We start from the raw sequence: 17,909 nt of genomic DNA, 5'->3' as shown, positions 1-17,909 counted from the left end.
AATGGGCTTTGGGGCTCCACTCTGCACTCCCCCCCCCACTCACTATGGCAAGATTTTTTTGTTCTGATGATGCCTGATACCTGATCCCTTCAACACCTCCTGATTGTACAGGCTGGTGTGCTTCTTCCATGATCTGCATATTCAAATGTCTTCGAATAGCTAATGAAATGTAAGTATACATTTTATCCTAGAGAAGAACTGATTAATTAATCAATCCAATGAATAAATCATTAAAGGGAGTCATTATTCTAGGTGTTGGGGCCTTAGTGGGAAGCTCACTGAGGGAAAACTCACTGCCATCATCAAGTCCATTCTGACCTATAGGGAGTGACCGATAGGACAGAGCAGAACTGCTCTTGTGGGTTCCTGAGGTTGCATGAGTAAATCAACTACTCAGCTCATGTTCATGCAACGCCTTTAACTTACCTGACACTTTTTTTGGTTGTTTTTCATTTCACCTTAATCAGAGATTACGTTTGGAGAAATAGATTAAGATGAAAGTCAAATCCAGTTTAAAACATCTATTTTGAACATCTTGTGTTTTTAATTTTGAGCATTGTAAATTCTTAACCCTCCAAGTGTAAAAATAACTTTTTTTCTCCAAAGAATTTATAATTGGATATATAAACCAATGAAGAACAAAAGTCTTAAGCCCATGCATATGGTTGTATAGGTTTTTTAAAATAACAAAATAATTAACAAAAGATAAAAATTTCAATCACATTTTACATCTGCAAACCACATTTTCCCCCTAAATGGCTCATCTTTTACTTCATAGAAAACTAAATTAGGGTTTTGCTAGAATTAAATTGGCATAAATATAAAAGTGTGCTTTCATGACAGTATCAAGCATAGATGAGTAAGGAATAAAAACAAATCAAGAGTAAACAAAACCATGAGGTCTAAGTTGTACTGTCTCTCATGAAATCAAGATAGGTGAGTTGACTAAAAAAATCCTTTGGATTCACTCGGCTCACAGAGCTTGTTAATTAACTTGAATGTTTCCCTGCCATAGATTTTAACTCATGTTGCTGTCCCTGCGCTGGAGTCTTTGCCTTCCTGAAGAATGCATTTCTTACCGAGCTTGGCATCCTTCAACTTTAAGCAAAGTCATTGTTTTATAGTAGGCAATTGAAGTTGCATGTGGTGACCGAGGGATAGAGTTTAAACAACCTGGATTTCTCCACAAAAAATGTGGATGAATTGGAACTGGACTGCAAGCTTGCTGAATTTCAGACTCTTGCCATAGACATTATTTACATATGTATTATCTATATTTATCATTCTTGCGTAGCAAAATAAGGTTTTCATTAAGTACTTATATCTATGACCACACAAGATTGCTTCGGAGCTTCTCGAATAGTCATACTGATAGGATAGTTTCAGCCGTTCCCAGCCAGATCCCCTGAACGCAGCAGTAGACTTTATTAGGTGTGAGAGACTTTTAGTGAGCTTATAATTAATGTTTATTCCCGTTGTCCTTCATCAACAGTAAATAGCCCATCTAGTCAGAAGTAGCAACTCTCTCTTAGTCCTGATACTATGCTTTGTTCTCAGTGTTTGTCTCTATCTTTCAGCTGTTTGGGAGTTTGGCCACATTTGTGCAGAGAAAAGGTATGCACAGTTGATTTAGAATGAGGGCTTCTTATAACTAAATCTGCATATACAAGCATGCTTGCTTTCAAAGTCTTTGAAACATTAACATCTTTTTCATTGTGATATACAATTGAGCAGTTTAGAATATATGACTGTTTGGAGAATGTCCTTAGAAGTTCCTTGATTATGCTATGCATTTTATAAACATGAATTTCCCAAGATTTGCAAGAAGGTCATGGATTTGATCTGTGACCCCCGTGTCATGATAATTTTGGCAAGTTTTCCATGCCCGATCCTTGGATCTCTCTCTCCACTAATGTATAACCACTTCAATGTTGGCTCATCAACTGTGCACAGCCCTGCCTCTTTCTAGTGAGAGTAAACATTTCATCAAATGAAAACAGTTTCACGACTAGGGTTTCCTTGGCCAGAGTTAAAATAAAAGCTTTCCCCTTATGTAATTAAGGCAGAGACAACTGTAGACATGTTTTAAATCCTTAAAACTTTCAATCCTTCTACAGTCCCCATGTGCTCCACTGGAGCCAAAGTCATCTTAATTATGTATTCTAGGTAGACGGCCAATGACCAAATCCCTCCTCCTGCGGAGTTCAAGCCTTTCAGTGCTCACCCGCATCGCCTTAGTCTTTCTTTCACTTAATAAGTGTCTCTCATTATCCTTAAGGTGTCTATTGATGCACCACTTTTTAGTTAGAGAGAGACTAATCAGGCAGATAAATCCATGATCGAGACAATTTTTCCACAATGCCCCAGTCCTTCACTGAATGCAAAATACTTCATGTTTATTTCTCTCCCTCTCTCTCTGTGTTATCTCTCTCTCTATCTATCATCTATCTATCACCTATCTATCTATCTTTCTATCTATCACCTATCAATAATCTATCTGTGTTAGTCTGGGTATATTAGAGAAACAAATCCACAGAAACTTATATGTATAAGAGAGAGTTTTATATACAGGGTAAGTGCACATCAAGAAAACATCCAAACCCAGTGCTGCCCAATCCCACAAGTCCAACGTTTACCCATAAGTCCGACACCAATCCACAAAGTCCTCCTCCATCTCACAAAATACACACTATCATGCCGACTGCAGGAGGAAAGCTGAATCAGCAAATATGTAAGCATCTCAGCGCTGGCAGGGGTCTCCACACGGCTGCTCCAGCACCCAGGGCTGCATCGGGGTAGGTCCATGTGGCTTCTCCTCAGGGGTGTCTTACAGGAAGTGAGCCTTGCAAGCTGAAGCAGGGAACTGGCTAAGGCAGCTGCACCCTGGTCCAACCATCACAAAGCAAGAGACCCGAGAACTAGAAACACGAGGCTCACCGAGCCATTTATTTCTCTACCAATAACCCCACATGTGTTTATCGGCCAGGTTGGCACAATAAATTTTAACTATCTCTATCTGTCTGTCTGTCCATCCATCCATCCATCCACCCACCCACCCATCTATCTATCTATCTCTCTATCTCTCTATCATCTATCTATCTATCTATCTATCTATCTATCTATCTATCTATCATCTATCTATCTTGTTTTATTGCCAAAGTTAGAGGCCTGAAGGATCTAGGTAACAGAGAAATTGACAGTACATACTGATTGCCCCAAACTATTTTCATAAATGAAATAAAGTTAATATAACATCCAAAGAAGATTATAGAAATCAGATATTAAAATTGTTCATGTGTAATATTCAAGGAGTATGTGAGGAGAAGATGGTATTCGTGAGGATCAATACGTGGATGTATCCAATTATTGAAAGCATGGTACAAGTCACATTGGGGCATTAGAGACATCATAAAGCAGAACATAACCCTGACATTACTGGCTTGGTGAACTAAAGACAGGTAAAAAAGTGCAAAGAAGGCACACTTTCTCCTTACATCTCTTTCCTGATTCTAGATTTCTGAAAATGTGGTGATAGGATGGGCTAAAACACTTTATTTCCCACACTACAGGTAACATAAGGGTTTCTTCCCTAGATGCCCTAGGATACGCCTCTTCCTTTGTATGTTTTGTTTCGGAGTAGGTATCATAGCTTCTTTACTGTGAAGCGACATCCAAAATGGGAATCTGAGAAGACAATGACACCCGTTTGTTTCTTCAAAACTTCAAGAGCATCCAGATAAGAAATGAACACCAGAAAGGGCACCTATCATAACTTTGCTATACTGCAGTGTTGGCCTTTTTAAAGTTTTAAAACATTAAAGTTTTGTTGTTGATAATTTGGTTATTTTATCTAGACCAGTGGTTCTCAACCTTCCTAATGCCCCAACCCTTTAATAGAGTTCCTCATGTGGTGGTGACCTCCAACCATAAAATTATTTTCATTGCTACGTCATAACTGTAATTTTGCTACTGTTATGAATCGCATGAACCCTATGAAAGTGTCATTCGACCCTCCAAGGAATGGCAACCCACAGGTTGACAACCGCTAATCTAGATCTATTTGGTCAAAATTAGAAACATACGGATTAGAGAGACAGTTGCCGCCCCGTAGCCACTGAGGCCTCAAGGAAGCACCCTATTCTCTTGTATGGACATGACTCACTCAACATGCCTGCCTCCTGCCCCCTCGACTATCACGCAGGCTACCAATCTCAGGGTCATGCCTGTGTATGGAAGTACTGTGATGCCCCGTCAGACTCAGAACTCCGAGAAGAGGAGGGAAACTCATCAGGGATGAACACTGAAGAAAAAGTTAAAGTGAGAGCAAAATTCGTATACATTTTTCTTGCTATTGCTAATTGCCAACAAGTCAATTCCGACGCAGAGCCAGCCTGTGTCTGATGGAAAGAAACACGGCCCAGGCCTGCCCAATTCTGGCCATGGTCGCATTTGTGCTTGTTGTTGCAGCTGCTGTGTCCACTCACCTTGTGGAGGGCCTTCCTCCTCTTCATTGCCCTCCACCTTACCAAACCTGAGTCCTTGTCCAGGGGCCGGGCTCTCCTGGGAACATATCTGAAGTATGTACAAGCAAGTGTCACTAGCCTCACTTTTTAAAAAAACATCATTTTATTGGGGGCTCATACGACTCTTATCACCATCCGTACATCCATCCATTGTGTCAAGCACACGTGTACATTTGTTGCCCCCATCATTCTCAAAACATTTGCTTTCCACTTGGGCTCTTGGAATCAGCTCCTCATTTTTCATTTTCCCCCTCTCTCCCCATTCCCCACTCCCTCATGAACCCTTGATAATTTATAAATTATTATTTTATCATATCTTACATTGCCTGACTTCTCCCTTCACCCACTTTACTATTGTCCATTCCCCAGGGAGGCGGTTGTATGTAGATCCTTGTAGTGGGTTCCCCCCTTCTTCCCCACCTTCCCTCCACCCTCCCAGTATCCACTCTCACCACTGGTCCTGAAGGGGTCATCTGTCCTGGATTTCCTATGTTTCCAGTTCCTATATGCACCACTGCACATCCTCTAGTTTAACCAGGTTTGTAAGGTACAATTGGGATCATGATAGTGGTGTGGGGAGGGGAGGAGGGAGGAAGCATTTAAGAACTAGAGGAACGTTGTGTTTCATTGATGCTACACTGCACCCTGAGTGACTCATCTCCTCCCCGCTACCCCTCTACAAAGGGATGTCCAGTTGCCTACAGATGGGCATTGGGTCCTCACCCCGCACTCTCCCTCATTCACAATGATATGATTGTTTGTTCTGATAATGCCTGATACCTGGTCCCTTTGACCCACTGTGATAACACAGGCTGGTGTGCTTCTTCCATGTGGGATTTGTTGCTTCTGAGCTAGATGGCTGCTTGTGTACATTCAAGCCTTTAAGGTCCCAGAGGCTATACAGTGAACCCTCGTTTATCGCGGTTAATCGGTTCTAGACCCTACCGTGATAAATGAAATTCCGCGAAGTAGGATTCCTTATTTGTAAATCAAATATTTTCGTAGTTAGAGCATAGAGGACGTGAAAAAACACCCTTTAGTCACCATTACATTCGTATTACCCAATTTATTAAACGAAAAAGGGAAAATACAGTAAAACATTTTGGACGTTACAGTTATCATTTATTATTTATTATATTATTTATGGCATCAAGCGTGTACAGTATGAGCCAATCAGTGGCAGTAATGACAGAGCATGTGCTGTTGTGGAAGTCGAAGCGCGAAGTGGCGAGGGTTCACTGTATTTCTCAAAAGAGCACTTTGGCTGTGCTTTCAAGACAGATTTGTTTGTTCTTCTGACAGTCCATACTTTTCTCCAATACCATAATTAAAATGCATCAGTTCTTTTCCAAACTCACTTTTTCATTGTCCATCTTTCACATATGTATAAAACTATTGAAAATACCATGACTTGGGTCACGTACACCTTAGTCCTGAAAGTGACAGTTTGGTCTTTAGCACTATTCTCTCCATCTTTTTCAGTCTTGTTTTGTTTCTGGGGAAATGACCAGTGTGAATGTTGTCAACAAATTCTCTTGACCCTCTGGCTTGTTCGGATTTGCTGACAGAAGTGAGCAAGGTACTAGAAGAAGTGAAGCTAGGGTATTTAATGATTCAAACATCCCTGGTAGTTGAGGGTAAGTTGTCCTGTACACTGTTGTCCTACACCCGTGATTTCCAATTCATCAGCTTTCCACTGAACCGTAGCTATTCATCCCCTCCGTCTCCCACTCTCTTCCGTATTCGAAGTCTTTCAGTTTGTTATTTCAAAGTTTACTTTGGTGCATCTAGCAGAGTATGGGAAATTCACACTGTGGTCATCTTCTCATGCCTGGCTATAAACACTCAGTCCGTTGCTTCCAGCCTCAGCAAGCTATCACTAAGTCCCGATGTTTCCAATACACTGGAGAAAGTTAATAACCAAAGTCAGTCAAAAAATCTGGTGTCAATCTATGCCAGCAACAAATATAAATACTTCTCAAGAACCCCCTAGGTGATTATACAGCCGCTCTGCTATGTTGAGATGAGCTTTTCCTCATCTTCTAGATCCAGAGAGATCCCCAATAACAAAGTTGTTGTTCTTTCAGTCCCAACAACAGGTATTAGACAAAGATAAAAGTCATCTCTTTGTCTTGGTCTGATTAAGGATTTCTTTTCAGTTTGCAACGTAGAATGTAAGTTTTCCTGCTGAACATGTTAAGGTGGCCCTTGCAGCATAACCTGTCAGAGAACAGACTCTTGGGAAGAACACTGGCCAGTAGGTGTGCTGGTGAATAGTTCATGGTTGGTTCTTTGGGGATTTAAAAAAAAAATCCTGCATTTTAGCTTTTGCCAGTTTTTATGGTAACTGTTTTGCAGTTGCCTACATTAAGCTTCCACCATGATGTTGTGGAATTTAATGTTGAGAGAGCGGAACCTAATCGACTCTGGGAAGCAATGCAAGCCAACCCCAGCCTATCACTAGGGCAAAACTCAAAGGCAGAACCTTGAACTTAGAATATTAGAGAACGTCACCAAGTTATTCTAGAGAATTCAGCAGAAGTGCCAGGTATTTGCTAAGCATGCTGGAGGAATGCTTAGTTCTATTCAAAATTTAGCTGATAATTACTCAAACAACCCAACAGATAAAAACCACCACTTAGGCACATGGTTAAACACGGAGAGGACTTTCCAGAAGTGAGCAACATGTAACTTAGAGAATGGCAGAAATGGTGTGGAATGAACATGGATCAACATCTTGGAGAGAATTCAGATCATCTTGGTAAAATAATTTGATATTTTTTTAAACTCAAATGTTTTCCTTTATCTTTTAGAGGACAGATTTGTTTTTATTTTTACTTTGTTTTCTTAATTTGTTTTGTTCTTATGAGAAAAACCTTGTCATTAACGAATTATGTGATGCTTGTAAAATTTTGCAGATAGAAAGCTTTTTTCCCCCACATTGAAATTCATCCTGAATCATTGAGTGTTTTATAATGTTTCTTACATATGATGGATTTTGACAAACATAATATGGGATGCATATGTCCCAATGAACTCTAATGGAATGCAGCATGGAAAAAATATTTACTTGAATTCTACCTACTTCTAAACACTGCATCTTCCAAATAATATACAGGAAACAGCAAATATACTTATAAGCTTTAGTTCATTGTACAAAAGTCCAAAGAGACAAATGTTTTACACAATCACACCTCCAAGATGTCCCATTTCACATAATAACCTCTCGACACACATATGTGCTTATGATGAACTTCCTTCTGTTTTCTGTTGTTATGAAAATTCCTGTCTTCATGCCAGCATATATGTGAGGGAAAAAGAGCAGAGCCTCCCAAGAAACCCCAAAGGACAAAACATAGGTGGCACTTATATGTACCAAAGGCTATGTAAACACAAACTTAGTAAAGTATACACTTTCCCCATTACGGGTGGTGATCCCCTTCAATCTCAGCAAATCATTTTCTTGCTATAAATAAAACCCAGTTGGGTCTTGTTATGACACCTGGGATTGAATTAATCTTGCGTGCTTGTTAGAGTTAAGATTCAGAAGCAAACCCAAAGCTGCAACTCCCTCCTTGATTGAAAATGCTACCTCTCTCTTTTTTATTGGTTAGACAATAGTCCCCGAATGCTCCATCACTTGCGTTGCTCAAACCCAGAGGTGAAAGCTGCTCCTCTTCCTCTCCTTTTATCAGGATCTTTGAAAGCCACTGAGAAAGAGATTGGGACAGATGGTAGACAAGCGTGGTAGCTAACTGTAGAAGGTAAGTGTGAGAAGAAGAGAGGTATTTTCTTTGCATTTTTGGTAGCCCAGGCATTCCAGCCAACAGACCCTATTATGAACTTCGCTATTGAACTGGCTTTGGTTATAGACACCAAGGGTTTACCTTTGTATCAATTTCTGATCGTATTCATGGCTGTTTCTTTCCATTGGGAGATGTCAATTTGTCACATGGAATATGATATATATATATATCCAATTTAATTTTAAATGATATATATATATATATCCAATTTAATTTTAAATGATAAGGCTTAAATCAATAGAGTCTCATTGGGAGTAACATTCTACCCACTAGTACCATCAACTGCAAATGTGTTCTACTCTGATTGACCTGTGTGTTGCTACAATTAAAGGCTATGCCATCAGCAGGTTCACTCTTTTTGGACAAGTTTCAGAATCACTTTCAGGCTAAAACAGATTAGGAAGAAAGGCTTGACAATTGACTTCTGAATATAAGTCAATGAAAACTCCATGGATTGTGAAAATGTCCTGTTGCTTGGTGCCATAGAGTCGGTTCTGACCCAGAGCGCCCGGACGCACAACAGAATGAAACACTGTGTCCTGGTTCTGTCCTCACAGTTGATCCTGTGCTTGGACCCATTGTTGCAACCGCTGTGTCGCTCCATTTCCTTGAGAGTCTTCCTTGATACCCTTCCCCTCCACTATACCAAGAATGATGTCCTTCTCCAGGGACTGGTCTCTTCTGACAACACATCCAAAATATGTAAGATGAAGTTTTGCCATTCTTGCCTCTAAAGAGCATGCTGGAGTAATATCTTCCAAGAAAAAATTTTTTTTTGCCCTTTTGGAAGTCCATGGTCAATATTCTTCACCAGAACCGCAATTCAAATGCACCGATTCTTGGTACATTCAATATTTGTATAGTTTTTACATATTATGAAGTATCTTCATATGAATTGCATCATTTGATCAAAACTGTCCATTCAGAGTTTACTCTAATTAAGTATGATGCTAAATTTGGGATAGTTATAATTACATTTTATCATGTTGAGATGTTCATGAGTTCTTATTTTTCTTGATATTTTAGAAACAACAACAAAAATGTTAAGCTAGTTTGACACATTAAAAGCAAAATCAAAAAACCATGAGTGCATAGCAAGAAACAATAATATCCAACCCAAGGATTCACTGATATCAAGTCTCAGTGACCCTCCAAGGCAGGGTAGAGCTGCTCTGTGCGTTTCTGACCCTGAAACTCTTTCTGGGAATAGAAATCTCATCTTCCTCCCTTAGAAGAGCTGGGTGTTTTGAACTGCTGCTCTTGTAGTTAGCAGCCCAACTAGTAACCACTATGTCAACAGGGCTCCCTGGAAACATTATAGAAAACTTAAAGGACCCACACTATTCGGGGGTACTTGAAACTCACATTCCAGGGAAAATGAGATTAATTCAGAGAGATATTCTGCAAACCAATGATTTTGCAAGACTAAAGATTCAAAAAGAAATATGGATAAATATTGTGAAGAGAAAGCATACATTTGGCTCCAAAATATATTTAAAACAATGCTTATATTAAAAATATTAATTGAATTTTATCCAGATACCATTAAAAAAAACAAACCTACAGAATTGGCAAAAAATAAATTTTTGTTCAGAGTCCCAATTTTTGTTTTGAAAATGTTGATGACAATATATGTACAGGTGTCTTAATACTATTGAATTATGGATTGTTACAAGATTTGTAAGAGTCCCTCAATAAAACGATTAATTAAAAATAAGATGAAATAAATAAATAAAAGAAAAATTTGTACAAAAAACAAGAGATAGGACTAGAGAAAAAGAACAAGGGCATAACACATGGTTAAAATAAAAAGTTAAAAAAATAGAGTCCCAATTTTAAGGGAAAGTGGGATTTTATATCATACCAAAAAAGGTTATTTGATTATATCTTCTAAAACTACAAATGCAGATACCTCTTGACCCACCAGTTGTACTCTTGGGAATTTGTCCTACAGACACATTTGCATAAGTACAAATAATACTTACCCAGTTGCATTGCCACATTGTAATAGTAAAAAACTGGAAAAAATTCGGTTCCTATGTTAATAGTATTGAACGGTTGGTTGGTGTAACTATACATTGGAGTACTATGCAGCTATAAAAATAAATGAAAAATCTCTTCACATAAGTATCTGGAAAAAAGTGGTTACAGCATTGTGGCATTATCTGATGGTTAATAAGAAACTAATGATGATGCTACTTTCACGGGTCACGAAGTCTTAGTTCCACACTAAAGAAAAAACTAAACTGAAAATGGAAAATCTACTGCATATGTTGAAAAACATTTAGTCCTAAGAATATGCTATTTTTTTCAAAATTATATTTAAAAAGACATTTAAAAATAAACATTTATTGAAAGGTTAGATTTCTTCTTTGGAGAGAGATTAGGATTTTTGACAAGCAGAGAGCTAGGAAACGGAAGATGCAGTGTTCTGGGAATGATTACTGATATTCTGCAGAAGAAGATGAATGAAGAAAGACATCATAAGATGTACAGAAAAGGATCCAAAATATAACTGATGATTTCTTATTTTTAAGAATGTATAAAAGAAATTTGATTACATTTGGAATTCACTCTTATTTCAGTTGTTGATTCTGATTGTATCTAAAAGAATGAGTTTGTTATTGTTGCTTATATCTGGAGTTATAGTGAATCTTAAATGTTACTTAAAATTATCAAAAAAAATAATCTCACCTGTTTTAAAAGAGAACACAGATAATAGTAAAGATGTCTTAGATGAGTTTCTGGGTGCGGTCTCCAAACAAATGCCTTCTAAAACAGAGGCAATCGTCACGTACCCCCTTCTCACCTCCTTGATTGTATTTCCTCCACAGAGCGCCACTTCAGGCACTGAGAAGGCCTGAGGGAGGACCCTGGGTTCAGCAGCAGTTCTGGGTTTTATTCTGATGTGCTAATCCTGTGACTGCTTCTTGGCTTTGCCCATAGACTTGGCTCCAACTCTTGGCTTGGATTTTGGGCCTTGGCTTAGTTAACTCCGTGACTTCTGGTTCTGAACACTGGCTGTGACCCCAGAATAAATACTTGCAACGACCTCATTAGAACTCCTGGTCTGAGGTTCTATCCCGGTTTCCTGGCTCTAGGCTACTGCTCTAATGCCAGCTTACAGTCCTGAGACTTTGTCCGGAACTGTGTGGGAACGATTTCCTTAAACTCTGAAGGACTGTACAACGTAAGATTAATCATGTAACTTTAACTCCGATTTCTGACCAAGACACCAAAACAAAATGCAAATATGTAGTAGTAAGAGGGGAAAAATGTCCGAAACTTGATGTGATGCCTATCAAGGATATATAAAGTTTTTGATGATACTTACTAAGGTAAGCGACCCATTATTCCTGGCTCCAAATATAAAGGACTTAGCACGTATACACAAGATTCTTATTCCATTAAGAAAAAATAGTTATCTTTACATTTTATTTATTGCACCTTCTTCTTGGTTGCGGATCTGTAGAGCCAACTGTCCCAGGGACCCTCCATGTGAGGACCCCTCCCCCCTCCCCCAGGACAATTCAAACACAATATGTCTAAGATGCAATGCAGTCTATTCTTTCTCCATCTCTCTGCCCTGAAACGTCTTCCCATTCTGTGCTCTCCAAAGGCTGGGAACGAGTCCACCACCTATTAACTGTCCGAGTCAGAGATCTTGGGATCAGCTTGCTGTCCGGCTCTCAGCCCTGACTAACAATAACGACGTCCATCTCGTTCACTGTCCACTGTCTCTCTTTGGTTGTCAGCCAGCAACACCTCTCGACTGGATGGTTGCAACAGTCTCCTGGCTGAGCTCTTTGCTTCTGATGCTGCCCCCACTGCAGGATTGTATGGAAAAGAGAGTGATGTTTTGAAAACGCACATCTGATCCTGTCACTTTTGGATGTTGTTTCCACCACTTGGAATGCTAATTCTTCCATTGTCCAACAGACTGATAATGTTAATCACTCAATTGAGTCTAAATCAAAACTTCTGGTCTGTTCCCCCTCAAGATCTATATCTATTAGGAATAAGTTAGATACCTGTTCTCAGACCACTTCCCTTCTCATATCAAAGACAGCTTATCATGCTGTCTTATCACAATCACTTTTCTTGTCTCTCTTTTAATAATCCAAAAAGGCACATGATGGTCAGGGCAATATGTGCTTCATTCATGGTCAGATTCCTAGGGGGCCACACAGACCTGGCATGCACGGGTATTCAATCATACTATGTGAATAATTGAAATAGATTGAATAAATGAATATATGAACCTTTAAAATAAATATAAGGTAACCAAATTGCTGAACCAAGAAAACCACGTGTTTACATCTTCAGAGTGGCTCATTTTGTGACAATGCGAAGGCACAAAACCAAAAGTCTCAAAGGGTAAATGTGATAACAAATGAACAAATTTGGTGACCGGGGATGAGGATTGGTTGAGCATACTCTAGATAAGGTAGAGAGGAGCTACTGAGAGACCAATATACCCCTGCCTGTGTTTCCCGAGATCTAGGCATAGATTATGCAATCAACAAGGTAAGTACACACTTAGCACTCAAAGCTCAAACTCACTGCCAACGTGTTGATTCCAACTCAGAATGACCCTACAGGGGAGAGTAAAACTGCCCACTCAAGAAGAAAGGGGCACCATTTGTCTAAAACAAAGACCCACAGATGGCAAGCAGTTAGGTCTGAAGAAAAAAAGGGTCGCAGTGGATGGGAACTGACAGGACGCTCTATGAAACTGATACTCGCTCCACAGTGTGAGAATGTGACCTGCTGAAATTCAGTTCATGCAAGATCAAGAGGAAGCCCAAGTACAAAACGTTCTTTTTGCCCTTACCACTTCATCATCTACATGGACATCTGTCTCCTACTGGTCCCTACTATGTCCTTGAAACTTCTTTGTGAGAATATACTGTTTCTCGTATACAAGAGAGGAGGCTGGGCTATTAATTCTAACTTTGCCATAGTACCCAAAATGCAACTGACTCCAATCTGAGTAGTTACCAGGCAATAAACAGTTTTCTGATGCAGTTTCAGAGAATCTATGACTGCTGACAGGGCAACTCCAGGCAAGAGGGCTAGAATGCTTTTATGCCACTATGCAAATACAAGGTTCTTGTGAACAACCAATGGAAATGCCAGTCCCAATGATGTGCAAAAGTTAGGGAACTTAATCATTGCAATGAATTCAATAAAGTTAGTTTCTGTATAGCGTTTATTTACAGTTATGTCCTTAATTTTGTAAGCAATAATAGATTTAATTTTAACTTTAAAATATATTTGGCACACATGAAAATTCAATTTACATACACTTAATATAACACTAACATGGGTAATAATTTAATATAATACTAACATATGTCCCAAAACACTGGAAATATTAATATTTATTTAACAGAAGTTTTAACTTATGTCAAGTGTGTTTAATTTTTGACCATTTTTGACATACTTGATGTTATTCTATCTCGTCTAATAAGTAAGGTATTACACACTAAGAGAAAATAAAATTAATATTTATGGTATAAAACAGGTCTGTGTTATGCAAAATTGGTGTATTCTGAATTCATCTTACAACAAAACAACAAAGTACATTTATCAGAACATTACATTTGGGCTTTGTCAGAATATTTGCGTATCTCTGTGTAAAGGAATAGAGCAATGCCTTAAGACAATATAATAAGTACATATTTAGATAATACAACTTTCATTCATGTATATTATTTTCCATTTCTCTTCAGGGTGACTGTCTTTCAAGGAATCACTTGGTATTGTCATGACTCAGAAAACAAAGTTGCTCGTGAAGAAGTTGTATTAGTGTGACATCAATTATATACATGTCTCCGGATATGGAGTTCAGTAATTCCATGAGTATCTTATACATGTATATTTTATAAATTTTGCATAGAGTAACAATTATATTTTCATTTTCATTTCAACCCCATTGAGTATAACATCACATTGACCATATTGGGATGGGCCAGTGACACTTAATCATTTAGCTCATTAATTATCTGTCTTGCTCAAAGTGAACCAAAATGTGTCTACGTGTTAAACTTCCCTTCACATTTGCAGTGGGCTATTTGTGATCAGCAACAGCGCAGTGAACTGTGAAGGCACGGCATCCAAAGGCACATAGTGAGGGTATCTTATACGTACTGTTAGAAGATGAAAAACACTCTTGATGATCTAAAAAGGCCTTGCAACCTGTGAAAGAAAGTATTTCTGACCACTTTATCAGTACTGTATTTTTTTATTATCTCAGACCTGATGAACAAAATTGCATGCTCCAAATATATTTTTTTCTTACTAAATTTCAAATACAAATTTCACACTAATTTCAAAATTATAGGGTAAATTGCATAAAAAATATATTTCCTTTACAAATTCTGTTATCTTTAATTATTGAAAGTGACATAATTTTATATTAGAGAAAATGAAACAGTGATAAGGAAAGAGAAAAAAACAACCAAAAACCCTAACAAGATAAAAATATAAGGATTTGTGAATTCCTAAAGACAATTTCAAAGTTAACTTTTTTTCAAACATGGTGAATCAGAAGAGATTTTTAACATTGAAAAGTACATTTAAATGGGTTCAAATTATGGGACTAGTACTATTAGTGCAGAAATTAGTAATAGCAATACAGTACACAATAACAGAATTTGTCCCCAATTCTGAATCCATCCCTTACTGTGGTTAAAAAAAAAAAAAGAATAATGGTGTAGAAAGAAAAACTACTTTAGAGCCTGAAAATATTCTATCTGCAGACCCCACAAATATCAGAAGTATAAATCCTGTTTTATGGAATGACTTTTTCTTCTAATGCGAACTATTGGACTGAAACTGGAGAGGAAACACCAACTGATAATCAACACCACAGTGGATCATTTGAAAATGTGTGCTGAAAAGTTCTGGATGGTAAAAAACAAGGTTTGTAAGTAGAACATATTTCAAGGGGACAAAACTAACAGAAAATTATGAAGGTGTGGTGACTGTGTCCCCTGTCACCTTTGCTATCGTTGCTGTCAGGTGCCTTAGAGTGGCTCTGCCTCATAGCAACCCCGTGTAAGGCAGACCAAGATACTGCCTTGCTCTGTGCCATCTTCAGATATGACCTACTTGAGCCCACGATTGCAGCCATGGTGTCCCCTGGTCTCAACAAAGGTCTTCTTCTTTGTCAGTGATCCTTTCCCAGGAACTCGTTTGCCAGAATATGTGTAAAATCCCTCAGATAAAATCCAGCCACCCTCATGTCTGAGGAGCATTCTGGCTGCCCTTCCTCCAAAGCAGCTTTGTTGGTTCTCCTGGGCTCACCGTGCTTTCAGTATTCTTCACCAACATCTTGATTCAAATGCATCAGTTCTGCTTTCTTCTTCCATAGGCATTGCCTACTGTTTAAATGCATGCGAGGCAATTGAAAATATCCTGATGTAGTCAGGCATATCTTGGTTCTTAAAATGCCGTCTTTGCAATGCCACGTTTGCTGCTGCGAGCATTGATTGTGGATCCAAGTAAAATGAAATTGTTGTCAAGTTCCATCTTTTGGCATTGTCCTCATGCTGTCTCTTGGTCCAGTTGTGAGGACTTTTCTTTTGTTTACATTGAATTGTAATCCGTCCTGAATGCTTTATATACTACTTTGCAAATTATTCGCTCCTGAGTAATTTAGTTCTAGTTTTGCTAGGGATGGATTTAGTGGTTATTGCAACTCGAGTGTGATTTATAAACATGAAAATAGTCTAATAAACAAAGATTGTATGCTGTCATATTTAAACCAGAGGTGTGGTTTGGGGTTAACATATGAACTGGAAACATTATGGTAGAATAACAGTACTGGAAAGTAATTTTGTACCATATTGTTACTGCCATTATAACCTTTGCTCAACATAGACTATTTTTTCATGGAAAAAAGTTTGGGAAACAGAAGGATTTCTCCCAAGTTGTCTCCCCCAAATACACGCCAAACTTAGCTGCTTGCGAATGACTATACACTTGGAGGTCATCAGAAGTAGATCAGGGGTTATTCTCCCTAAGGGTTATCAGCCATCTAGAACAAGCAGTCACCGCTGTTTATCCCACAACAATTAGGACCCACTCCCTTCTGATAAGGATAGTAGTTGTCTGTTTCCTTGTAGTAGACCCCAGAGAGGGCAAGCCCACCCAAGAGTGGCCAAGGTTAGGCTGCCATCATGAATCTAGGGTCCGCCCTTCTTGTCACATGTATACCTCTAGTTCCTCCCCTTCTTATCAGGTATACACCCCTAGCTCATCCCCTTCCTGTTACGCCTGTGCCCATTGTACATCCCCTTCCTATAATGTGTATGCCTATTGTACTGCCCCTTCCTGTGATGTGTGGTTACCTGCAATCATGCCCCCCGAAGTAGATATAACCATTGGTTAGCAATAAACGGAGTCCTCCTGCGGGGTCTCCAACCTCCTGCCAGGTCTCGGCCCCACCTCGCCTTGGCCCACGCTGTGCACGGACCTGGCCAGTAAGATCATGGCTATCCAGAAGGTGAGCATGCTACCATGAAATGTGTCTGACTCCATTATTTGACTCTCTCTTCTATCTCTCATGCTCTCGATGAATTTAATATAATCTTCATATATCTCAACCATACAATTGCGTCTATTGAACCAGTGATTAGTGGGGGGGGGGCTGCCCCCCCCCCAACCACAGAAAAGAAGTATGTGAGTTGCAATAAAATGAAACATTTGGGCGTTTGCTTGAACTTATTGCTCAATTTGATACATTTTTAACAAGTCACACTACAAAACATGGTACCATAGGGAATGATAACCCATTGCATAAGTCTAAAATAAGATTTAAAGAATTAACAAACTTAAGTGGTAAAGTTTACCAATAGGTAGTTCTTAAAATGTATTTGGGCAATGCCTGTTTAAATGTCTCTCGAATGCATCCTGGGAAACCCATGCTTTAGCAAGATGTGTAATCCTAGAATTCTATGTGCTCCAGACACAGAAAGGAGATACCAAAAAGAGAAGTTGGAAATATCTCAAACAAGATGCAAACACTAGTGGTTGTATTCCTGTTTGTTATGTGGAATAATATGCTGCAGCATTGCCATTGAAAGAGTAAATCCTTGAAAAATTCAGAAGTAAAGTTCAAGACACACATAGATCTCTACTCATTACGAACGGACTATCTGAACAATTTAAGAGATTTTGAAATGCAAACCACCACCCCTCAAAAAACCTGTCAAATATTGATTATGAAGCAGTTTTCCATTGAAGAAATATTAGGAAAAAAGAAATTACTGAAGTGCTCCAAAAATGGTGATTGTCAGAGGCCAATTTCATGTAACCGCATACTACACCATCAATGACACTCTTGAATCTGGTGTGAAAAAAAGGGTAAAAGTGTATGAAGTTTTTTCAAATAAATTTTCCTTCTTAAACAATGTGGCTATACCTGGTGAAGAGTGCATGGAAGTTCCAAGAAATTAATGCAGTTCTATCTTTTTTTTTGGGGGGGGATTCTTACAACTCTTTTTTTTTTTTAACATTTTATTAGGGGCTCATACAACTTTTATCCCAATCCATACACACATCAATTGTGTAA

This window comes from Echinops telfairi, unplaced genomic scaffold, assembly GCF_000313985.2.
Source record: "Echinops telfairi isolate 266 unplaced genomic scaffold, ASM31398v2 ScPeMD7_4;HRSCAF=17, whole genome shotgun sequence".
Taxonomy (NCBI): domain Eukaryota; kingdom Metazoa; phylum Chordata; class Mammalia; order Afrosoricida; family Tenrecidae; genus Echinops; species Echinops telfairi.
This window is presented reverse-complemented; position numbering follows the sequence as displayed.